Genomic DNA, 11,988 nt, shown 5'->3' on the forward strand with positions numbered 1-11,988 from the left:
GACCAGGCTGGCCTTGAAGTCAGAAATCTGCCTGCCTCTGCCTCCCAAGTGCTGGGATTAAAGGCATGCGCCACCACTGCCCGACTCATGCCTAGTCTTTTATATTATATTTTGAGACAGGCTTTTTCTACATAGCCCAGGTTGGCCTGCAGTTGGCCTGCGATTTATAACCTTCCTGCCTCCATCTCCCAAATTCTGGAATTTACAGGTGCCTACCACCAGCATGGTTGTCAGCAGAAATTTCTCTTTCTTTTTCCCAGTGCTGGGGACTGAGCCCAGGGCTTCACAGGAATAAGCAAGCACTCTGCCAGTGAGCTCTCTCGCCAGCCGCGGAATACTGTTCTTCAGTGCAGGAGAGGGGAAGGGGCTAGCTACTCCACATTTCACCCTTACCCTGTACCTTTCCCAGCCTTCTATCCACTTTCTGTTTCACATGGCATTGCCTTGTACCTTTGTGTAATATGCTGTGTGACTTTCAAAAATTATTACTAAGTATTGTTGTAAAGTGTATAGGGGTTTTGCCTACATATATGTTGGTGCACTACATGCATGACTGGTGTCTGCAGAGGCCAGAAGTAGGCATCAGGTCCTCTGAAACTGGAGTTACATATGGTTGTGAGCTGCTATGTGGGTGCTGGGAATTGAACCTGGGCTCTCTGGAAGAACAGTGAGCTACTCTCTCCAGCCCATGACTTTTTGAGGAGTCCATTTCTAGCCATCCTGGATAGATGCCTCTGCCCATGTCCACTTTGGTAAATCAGGTTGCTGGGATTTGAACTCATTAGTGTTCGCTATGGAAGCACAGCCAGCCTGCAGCCAGCACACTGCTGATGAGGCTCCCTTCCCCAGGTGTTTATGCCTTATATGTCCAAAGTCAGGAGAGGCCTGTGTAGCTTCCCTCTTCCTTCTGCCTGGGAGTGCTGGGAGGCCCGATATCAAGAAGGTCCTGAGTATGGTCACAGCTGCTCTGATCCCGGAGGGTACAGCCACACAGCATGTGTGTTCTCTGTTTGGAGAGATGCTCTGAAAGGAGGAAAGTCGGAACATCTTTGTGGTGACATTTCAAAGAAGAAATGTCCTTAAACTTTCAGTGGACAAGTTTTCACATAGAGGGCTCAAAAATAAACAAACAAACAAACAAATAAATAAATAAATAAAAATAAAAATGGAGGGGATCGGGAAGTGCAGAGACCTAGTTCACGAGCATTGATCTGTTCATGATGTCTTCAGGGGGTATTTCCTGGTGTGCCAAAGGGCATAGGAAGAATCTCACAGAGGTTTGGTTTTTTGTTTTTTTTTTTTAGATTTATTTATTATTATAAATAAGTACACTATAGCTGTCTTCAGATGCACTGGAAGAGGGCGTCAGATCTCATTACAGGTAGTTGTGAGCCACCATGTGGTTGCTGGGATTTGAACTCAGGACCTTCAGAAGAGCAGTCTGAAGGCTCTTACCTGCTGAGCCATCTCTCCAGCCCAATCTCACAGAGATTTAAGTTCCAAAAGAGTAAGGTTTGTTTTTGACCCTGTGAATTTAAATTTTGACAGGTCAGTGCTTGCTGGTCTCTCATGGCTAATTCATACACTGAGAGCTCTGAGGTCAGAGAAGGACTTTACTGTACACACGCTGAATATGGCCTTCTGTGTATTTTGAGTTCTAATGATATTAAGGTGTGAGGCCTATTTTAAAAATAGACTCTTTTCCTAACCCTGCTTAATTTTTTTTTCTTTTTGAGCATGTGACCATGGTTTTCCATCTCAATTTCTATAAGACTTCGTACAGATGAATTACTTACAAATAAAAGATGATCTTTGTGTAACCAGCTTCAGTTTTCTTAGTGCATCACAGGGTACCTGTTTTAGAAAGGGCTAAACTTGGAACAAATGAGAGCTGATGGGCTGGTGTGTGATGGAGGAATGGCATGGTCTGTGATTGTCTTCATGTCCTTTCTTGTGACTGTTTAGTATAAATTGAAACAACCCTTCATGCTTTCACCCGTTAGCCATGTAGAAACATATTTTTAATCTATTTAGGTTCTTTAGGTGAACACATGCCTGGCATGGTAGCATAGACCTATAATCTCAGTATTGGAGAAACTGAGGCATGATAGGAAGTTCTAGGCTGGTCTGGGCTTCATAGTAAGGCCTTGTCTCAGCAAAGATAAAAAGCAAGCCAGCAGCATGCTTTGTCACACATCACACGGCATGCAGAGAGGACACAGTGGCGTGCTTTCGGCATGTCACACGGTATACAGATGGGACTTGAGCCTTGGTGCTGGTCAGGGTTGACTGTACTTGAACTGGGCTTTACTGCTAAATGACATGAGTTAGAACAGCTTACCTGAGGTTTCTCTTCCTCCATTTGTCAGACTGCCTGAGGCTTTCCGAGAGAACTCAAGGACTGTGCCTTCCACAGTCCTCAGCACCAGGCTTGCTCTTCATTATGTGCAAAATATCAAGCACGGTGCCCCTTTATTTCTGATGATAATATTATTTGCTGAGTTAAAGCTACCTATAGAGTAGGCGTAGTCGGCACCTGGGAGACTGAAGCAGGAGGATTGCTGTGAATTCAAAAGTCCTACTAAAAAGTGGGACTTGGTCTCAAAGGACAAGTTTTAAAAACCAACCAAACAAAAACTACCAGTAAAAAAGCTACATGATCTAATAAAGCATTATGAGTCTTAGAAAATTTAATTTGGAAGTAGTTTTGGCAAATTTGAAAAATACTGCCATCAAACTAATGCTTGTTTATGCTGAAGGATTTCTAAAGAATTGATCCTTGTCTGTTCTGAATTAGCAACCTACAAAAACAACACTGACTTACTGGGAGGAAATTCTGAATTTCTGAAATAATTTGTTTGCTAAGCTACTTGGACTTTGAGGGGAACTTTTAAATATGTCAAGGTTTGATGGATTCTTCCAGCTTATGGTAATGCATTGTCGATACGCCTGCTCAGACTGGGCAGTGTGTCCTCTGCCATTATGGCAGCACCATGTCGGAATCCAAGGATTTGCTTCCCTCTCGCTCTCTGACAGGAGAGGGACTCAGAGGACCAGCCTAGAGGCACTCTGACTTGCATGTACCCCTATCAGCACCAATACTGAGATCAATAAGCTCTGACATGCAGAAGGAGCAAGCTCATCAATTTTAATTCTGAAAATTGCCTATGTACCGTTGTCATCAATTTGTCTAGATTGTTTTTACAACGACAGTAGACTCATCAATTTGAAGTGTGTCATGTCAGCATTGGCCATCAGGGACTTCTGATTCTCCACTAAATTATTTCTTGCACTAGGCATTCTGATTGTCCCTACCGAAGAAGATGATGAAGAAGGAGGGTGTAGGATGTGTGTTGGTTTTCTATTACTCAGAAAGTCATTCTTTTGTGTGTGTTTGCAGACCACCACCTTTGGTCAACATTTGATTTGTTTTGTCATAGGAAAGTATTACGAGTTTCTTGCATCTGGAACACTATTATTCTAAACTATAGTGGTAAATGTTATGTCATTCTTTTTTTGTTGTTTTTTTTTTTGTTTGTTTTTCAAGACAGGGTTTCTCTTTCTCTCTCTCTCCCTCTCTCTCTTCCTTCCTCCTTCCCTTCCTCCCTCTTTCCCTCCCTTCCTCTCTCTTTCCCTTCCTCCTTCCCTCCCTCTTTTCTGTGCTGCTCTCTTAAGCAGCCTCTTTTTCCTGTCCTTGTGAGAGTTGGGCATATCCTATCTATCAGATCTTTCTCTGCTTTGTCTGCCATTCAGTTAGACATCACTTGAAAGCATGGGAACTTCCTTCTACGAACTAACTTTACCTTTATTGTTTGGGATTAAAGGTGTGTACTAAGGGTGTGTGTGTATTCCAGCTAGAGAGATTAAAGCCATGTGCTAAGGGCTGAGCTATACCACAACTAAAAACAGGTTTTTTTGTGTTTTTTTTTCTCTAGTAAATAACCAATCTTGGGGTTCACAACCCCAAAATTGTAATATCCTACAACAGGCTAGTCCTAAATTCACAGAGATTCACCTGTCTCTGCCCCTTGAGTGCTGGGGTTAAAAAGGGGTACACCACTATACCCAGTTGTATAAAAATGTATCCAAGTTAATTTTTTAAAAACTCTTAGAAACAAAACCACAGGAAACATTCACAGCAAATGTATACAATACAAAGAATAACAAAACACTCACACTCATCTGCTTACACTATGAGATACAAAACCTTGCCAGTGTGTTAGAGTTCCCACATACCTTTGACCGGCTCAGGGTTTTGGCTTCAGCAACTGAATTAGCAGTCTCACTGTTACATTTGTGGAGGGATACGTATCAGAAGTGAGTAGATTTTACTAGTCAAAAAACAACAATAATGCAACTGTACATAAAGCAAAGAATACCACAGTTGGTTGTGCATAAGTTTCACATGCGCGAATGTGCGCACACACACATATACAAACACACACACACACATACACACACACCGTCAACCTTGCAATTGCTAGTTATTTCTGGTGCTTTCTTTTGTATATATGTGAAGATGTTTTGTAAGTAAGCCTTAGGTCCGTTTCTAATATAACACCATCTTTTCTGAAAAACACTAGTTTCTTATACCAGCTTGTAGAATGCTTGTGCAGTCTGATTTTCTTCTCCGTTCTCTTGTACCATTTATCCTTGCTCTCATCTGGGCCACACATCTCAGTGCTAATGACACAGTAAGAGATGATATTTGGTCCCACTCTGAGAGAGCTTAGAGTTCAGTGCAAGAGGGCCTGTTTAGACAAGCAGTTCTCAGATATTTTCCTTAGTTTTGCATTGTTCATATTTAGTCCTAAGAAATGAGAGAATTGAGGAAACACGGTGCCTTTGATGTATTAAAAATAACATTGTTTTACATTGAAAGTACTAAATACATTTTAAGTACTTTATTTACATGTTGACTTTATAAGTATATATATTTTTTATTTTTTATTTTTTTTGTAGTTTAAAAGAAAAAACTTTTCTTGTTTGGATTTTATGAAAAAAAAAAAGAACTGCTTTTCTCATTGCCTTAAATGCTTTATTTTGTTTTTGTTTTTGTTTTTGTTTTCTGAGACAGGGTTTCTCCGTGTAACAGCCCTGGCTGTCTTGGAATCTTTGGCCTCAAACTCACAGAGATCCCCCAGCCTCCTGAATGCTGGAATTAAAGACATATACTACCACTGCCCAGTGCCTTAAATACTTTTTTGTTCATTTTTTAAAAATAGATTTATTTTATCATATATATGAGTACACTATAGCTGTCTTCAGACACACCAAAAGAGGACATTAGATCCCATTACAGATGGCTGGGAGATATCATGTGGTTGCTGGGATTTGAACTCAGGACCTCAGGAAGAGCAGTTAGTACTCTTAACCACTGAGTCATCTCTCCAGCCCCGGTGGGGTTTTTTTTTTGTTCTATTTTATTTGTTTGTTTGGTTTGGTTTGTTTTTTTGTAAGAGGGTCTCACTATGTAACCCTACCTAACCTGGAACTCTCTATGTAGACCAGGCTAGCTTTAAACTCACAGGGGTACACCCTTCTCTGTTTCCTGAATGCTGATATTAAAGGAATGCTGACATATATATATATATATATATATATATATATATATATATATATATATATCGAAGACAGGTTTATTGGGAAGCTGCTCTTGGGTGAGGGACTTCACTGGCCCCAAGGACCAAGACCAGGGAAGTTGCCCTTGGAAGAGAGGTGGAGTGAGAAGAGAGAGAAAGGGTGCTCGCACAGGGAGAGAGAAGAGAAGGAGAGGAGGAGGAGGAGGAGAAAGAGAGGAAGAAAGACAGAAAGAAAGAAAGAAAGAAAGAAAGAAAGAAAGAAAGAGAGAGAGAGAGAAGGCATGTTGATATTAAAGCCATACCTGACTCTTAAATAATTAAAACATTTATGAGTTATATTTTCTGGAAATTTGTTATTCAGAAAATATTTAACAGTCATTGATCATATGATGTGATTACTTTAGTGAAGTCACAAGTATGTCTTGACATTTAAAACTGTGCCAAATAATGCATGCTATGGTATCTTGAATGTGTGTATATGAATATAGTTAATAAAGAGGACATTTGTTGTTTGTTGGAGACAGGCCCTTGCTATGCAATCCAGGTTACCAGCGCCTACCTCTGCCTCCCAAGTATGGGAATCATAATTATATGCCAAAAATGCCAGGCTAAATGTGGCTATTTTAAATACTGGTTTGCTTTACTTTTAAAAAGAATATAGCAAACCAATCTTTTATTATTAAGTATTACTTCTTGTGAGGTTCTATGAAGGAGTTCAATAGAACAGACGATAAGGAGAACAGGGCGCCATGTACCAGCAGGGTAGAATTTGATGACACGGGGTCAAAGAATGAGTGTTGGAAACGGAAGAGAAGTTGGCTGGGAGCTCTTGTCGTTGAATAAATCTTGCTGAGTATACAGTGTAAGGGCCACACACCTAAGACTACAGGAAATTTTCTGGGACTTAGGTCTTTGGGTGATAGAAACTATTCAGTCCTGATAAGCCAGGGTAATTAGGCACATATGTATCAGACAGTGGATTTGGCTCTGAGAATATAAAGAAAACAGATATGGAGAAGTTATTAGATAACAATGTAGGTATCCTATTGCTTTCTCCTGCTGTGTCAAAACATTCTTGACTAAAAGCAACTTGGTGAGAGAAGGGTTTATTTTACCTTTTATTTCTGGGTCATTATCCATCATTGAAGGAAATCAGAACAAAAACTTAGGCGAAAATCTGGAGGCAGGAAGCATGGAGGAATGCTGTTCACAGGCTTGCTCTCTGGCTCATGCGCAGCTGGTTATCTTATAGAGCCCACGCCCGCCTGCATAGGGATGGCGTTGTCCTCAGTGAGCTAGGTCCTCCCGTATCCACGATCAATCTCTCACAGACATGGCTGCAGGTCAGTCTGATTGAGGTGATTCTTTCATTTAGGTTCCTTCCTCCCAGGTGATCTATATTGTGTCAAGCTGACAATAAAAACTACCCAGCACAGTAGTGTAGAAGTAACTTAGGGGCCATGGGGAGCCTCGGTGTGGAGGGTGGTCAGGGCTTGAAATCAAACTGTGGTGTGGGCACGGGGGCGAGGAGAGCGGTTCAGGTGGAAACCCGGGCTGAAGGTGGTTTTCAGAGGAGCACTGTGGCTTTTCCAGAAAGCAAAGAGGAAGTTCTAAGGGGGCCTGCTGAGAACCAGGCACCCATGCCACAGCTGTTGTGGTCGATACTGTTGGCCTCTGAAATTGGGATGTTGCTGAGGGAGATGGTGGAGGAAGGGCTGTGGGGAGTTTGAGACGTGGGAGGAAATCAGTTTTGAGATGATCAAATGAGAGCTTATTATGTAAAAAATACCTGAAGATTATGAGCATTAAACATATAGCTGACACTCCCTGGATACTTGCTTTGGCGTAGATGCCAGTTATGTTATTGATATCATATTCAATTATCACAAACACCACAACTATGGGTACCATCATTCTAATTTATACCCATAATCCTGAAGCAAACTGGTTAAAATTCACCTAGGAATACATAGTTCCTACGAGTGGGAAGCCAGCATTTCGTGGACCCAGAATTCTATAGGCTTCCTTCCTTGTATTTAATACATTTATATCTGTGTGACCTAGTTTTATGCCCATGGTCACCTCTTATAGCATTATTATCCACAAGTGGAAGGACATTCATCATGAAGAATCCTTATTCAAGTTCACACAGACAGTAAAGATTATGATTAGTCAAATGCAACGTGAGAACTTCTAGGGAGAAAGAGAGACACTGCATAATGCTTCTCCATGGTGTCCGCTTCCATGGCTTGAGGGGAGGAGGGATGAGAGAGAGAAGGAAGGACAGTTTTGCTCTCTATCTCACAAACATTGTAGCCACCCATTTTATGTTGAACAAAAATCCACTTTCCCCCTATAAACATGGCTATCACTTCTGAAGTCCTAAGAAGCCCCAATGTTAATTACTGATTTTATAGTACTGGGAATGGAACTTAGTGCTTCACTCATGCTAGGTTAGTGCTTGACTGCTGAGCTGTATCCTCAGCCTAGTTTTCACTTAAAGAAACCGAATGCTTCACAGATTTTCGTGTCATCTTTGCAAGGGGCTGTGCAAATCCTCTCTCCATCGTCCATGTTAGTAGATGTACTGCTGAAGCAGCACTCTCTTCACTCTGAGACAGCATTTCACTTAGTTTCCCAGGCTGGCCTAGAATTTTCAGTCCTCCCCCTAATATCGAGGATTATAGGCCTATGCCAGAAGGCCCAGCCAAGACTCAAAGTTATTAGTTGTGGTCTGGGGAGAAGGATGAATGGTTGCTGTTTAACAAGTTAGGGTCCCCAGAACCCACACAAATGCAAATACCTGGTGGGCATTCTGCAGTTTCCCTGTAATTCCAGTACTGGAAGGTAGAGACAGAAGATGGTTAAAGTAAACCCACAGTTAAGACGAGTCGTATTGGCTGGAGAGATGGCTCAGCAGGTAAAAGCACCGACTGCTCTTCTGAAGGTCCTGAGTTCAAATCCCAGCAACCATATGTCGACTCACAACCATCCATAATATGATCTGACGCCCTCTTCTGGTGTGTCTGAAGACAGCTACAGTGTACTTACATATTATAATAATAAATAAATAAATCTTTAGGCTGGAGCGAATGGGGCCAGAGCAAGCACAGGTCCTGAGTTCAATTCCTAACAACCACATGATGGCTCACAACTATCTGTACAGCTACAGTGTACTCATATGTAAAATAAATAAAATCTTAAAAAAAAATAAAAAGACTAGTCATATCATTGAGCTCTGGGTTTGATTGACAGATCCTGCCTAGGTGGATAAAATGGAAAAAGATCAAGGATGATTCCCAACAACTTCAGGCCTTGCAAGCACATTTACACATGCACATATTCACACTTGTATTCATACACATGCACGCAAACACACATGCAAAATGGAAAAAATCATTAGTAGCAACATATAAACTATAGCTAAACTTAAGGCCACTGAACTCTAGGCTACTGCTGACTTCTTTGGGAAGTGATGGAGGATTTTCTGGATGTTTGTTTTGATTTGCAATCTCCTAATGTATCATGGGAAAAAACTTCAAAGGCTTGATGATGAAGCTCCCAAAGCTTCATCCAGAATTGGCAGCTATAGACTAGGATTGAGGGCTGGTGAAATGGCTCAGTGGGTAAGAGCACTGACTGCTCTTCCCAAGGTCCTGAGTTCGATCCCAGCAACCACATGGTGGCTCACAATCACCCGTAATGAGATCTGATGCCCTCTTCTGGTGCATCTGAAGACAGCTACAGTGAATTACACTGGAGTGAGCGAGGCTGGAGCGAGTGGGGCTGGAGATGATGGCTCACAGCCATCTATACAGCTACAGTGTACTCATACACATAAAATAAATAAAATAAATCTTAAAAAAAATGAGTAGGATTGATCATTTCATCAAAGACAGACCAGGGTCCCAGCAGAGTAGAGGTGTTGGTGTGCATGTTTGAGATAGTCTCAGGTCAAGGCTTTTCTGTTTAAATTGTGACCTCAGTGTTGGCCTTAGTTAACACTCCATTTGCAGAGAAATAAGAGAGATTGCAAAAGTTAAAGAACACTGACCCATCAGTATACTGCTGGTTAATAACTGAGTCAAGACTATTGCTAAGTCTCTGTCCTCCTGAGCTGTCACTGCAATAGGATTAGAAGCCAGTGATTCACTAAGGTCACCAAGGCCTTGGTATATCTGTTGGGTATGGCTGCTACTTTGGTACTCAGAATACTCCTTGTTAGGTTTGCCGGTCTTCATGTCTGACGCATGTCACATTCCTCCATCCTCTCACTGAGTGACACCAATATGCCAGGCATTGTTGTAAGCCATGTGAACTTAGGGGTGACTGAGCTCTGCCCTCCTAACACCTAGGTTTAGTAGGAGATACACTCATGAGGCAACTACAGCAACTATTCAATTTCATTTGTGTTGTGTGGTGCTATGGAAATTTAACAGCCCTTTACCTGAGTCCAGGGTCAAAAACAAAGTAAAACCGCGTCTCTCAGAACTACAAACCATATGTGGGCCAAAACAAGAGGCCACAGGAGAAGTCAAATGTTAGACTGTAGCCTCTAAAGTTATAAGAAAATGTATTCAGCTGTTTAAGCCACCTAATGGGGGTTTTTCCTTATTGCAGCCTCAGCAAACTAACATGTCAATCAAAAACTTAAAATATTAGTGTTAAAGAGAGAGGGGGAAAGTATATGAGGTTAGTGGTTCATACCTGTAATCTCAGCACCCAGTAGTCTGAGAGATGAGGGTGAGACATTGTAGATCAGCCTTGACTACATGGTGAGAGTCTTTTTAAAGAAGAAGGAGAAGGAGAAAAGAAAAGAAAGGAGGGCTAGAAAGAAACATGGCTCAATCAGTAAAGTTCTTGATACTCAAGCATGAGGACCTGAATTTGACACACCCAGGGGGAGCCAGGCGGTGCTGAGGAAGCAAAGATGGGGCAGGGAGGAGGGTAGGATCATCAGAACTCACTGGCTAGCCAGTTTAGTCAGTCAGTGAGCTGGAGGTTAAGTGAGAGAGACTATGTCTCAAAACACAAGATTGAAAACAATTAGAGAAGAAACGATGTCAATCTATAGCTTGTACAGGTGCACTCTCTCTCTTTCTCACTCTCTCCACACACATACAGTATATATGCAGACTCAGAGGAGAGTTGTAAATCTTTCTCACTCTCTCCACACACATACAGTATATATGCAGACTCAGAGGAGAGTTGTAAATTCCTATTACTATTGACAAAAGACATAATTTACCTGGAGCACAAAGAATGAAGAGAATGGTATAGTGTCCAGAAATCATTCTAAATGACAGATTTCTAAAAGACACATGAAAGATGCATGTGTTTTTGATGGCTTCGTTGTCCCTAATATTTACATGTGCATAGTTGCTTCTGGGTATTTTACATCCTCTTGAAAGGATCTTTTCATGTCTTTCTGTCCTTGAAAATGAAATGCGTATTTCAGGAGAGCAGAGATTTTAGCCATGTGTTCTTTTCTATTATGATTGGTTTTAATGTCAACTTGTCACAAATTAGAGTCACTGAGTAAGGAGCCTCACCCTAAGAGCTGTCCTGATTGTCCTACCTGATGGTGGACGTTGGTGGACCTTCTAGGAACAGCCCACATAAAGGAGAGAAGGTGACCCCCTTTCACTGGCTTGATGGACCCACCCTGTTGCTGCTGCTTCCTTTGCTGCTATCAGAACCAGCATTCCCAGGCTTCTATCATGGATTATGGATTAGTGGCCCTTAGGAATCTTCCAGATGTTCAGCACCAGGTTGGGACTGCTGAGGCACCCAGCCTTGGGGACTGAACCTGGTTGTTGGTGCCCCAGAGAGAGGTGGCTACTGTGGGACTTCTCCCACTGCTGAGACACCAGCCCCAAAGATAGAGCACCTGCCAGACTCAGCCTTCCCCAAGGGAGTCGGCAGGCATTGCTATATGCATATTTTCGTCCTGTTGGTTCTGATCCCATAGAGAACCCTCGCTAATCACTTTCTCACTTTACAGGCATCATTTGTCTTCTTTTACTAATCATACGCACCCATGGTTCTCAAACATTTTGCTCTCACAGACTCAAAGGACTTACATTTATATAAAACCACTAGGCCAGCAAGATGGATAGTCAGGAAAGATGCCTGCTGCCAAACCTTATGACCTGAGTTCCATCCCAGAGACTCACATGGTAGAATGAAAGAACAAACTCTGGCACGTTGTCCTCTGCCCTCTATACAAATACATAATGGCCAGAAACTGGGAACAGCTGATGAATGAGTAGTGAACTGGCGCATCCACACAAGAGAATGGAATTTAGCTGTTAAGAAAAATGAGCTGGGCAGTGGTGGCCACACGCCTGTAATCCCAGCACTTGGGAGGCAGAGGCAGGCAGATTTCTGAGTTCAAAACCAGCCT

General features: G+C 42.0%; 1 protein-coding gene and 1 non-coding gene across 2 annotated transcripts in view; one reads left to right on the plus strand and one right to left on the minus strand.

Moving 5' to 3' along the window:
• The window catches only part of LOC116088156 (serine/threonine-protein kinase Sgk3), a 120,002-nt gene that overhangs the window by 30,905 nt on the left and 77,109 nt on the right, over positions 1-11,988 (plus strand). The window lies entirely within an intron of this gene.
• LOC116089567 lies at positions 8,082-8,184 on the minus strand. The gene has a single exon (XR_004118358.1). It is a non-coding gene; the product is annotated as a U6 spliceosomal RNA (small nuclear RNA).

This window comes from Mastomys coucha, unplaced genomic scaffold (assembly GCF_008632895.1).
Source record: "Mastomys coucha isolate ucsf_1 unplaced genomic scaffold, UCSF_Mcou_1 pScaffold14, whole genome shotgun sequence".
Taxonomy (NCBI): domain Eukaryota; kingdom Metazoa; phylum Chordata; class Mammalia; order Rodentia; family Muridae; genus Mastomys; species Mastomys coucha.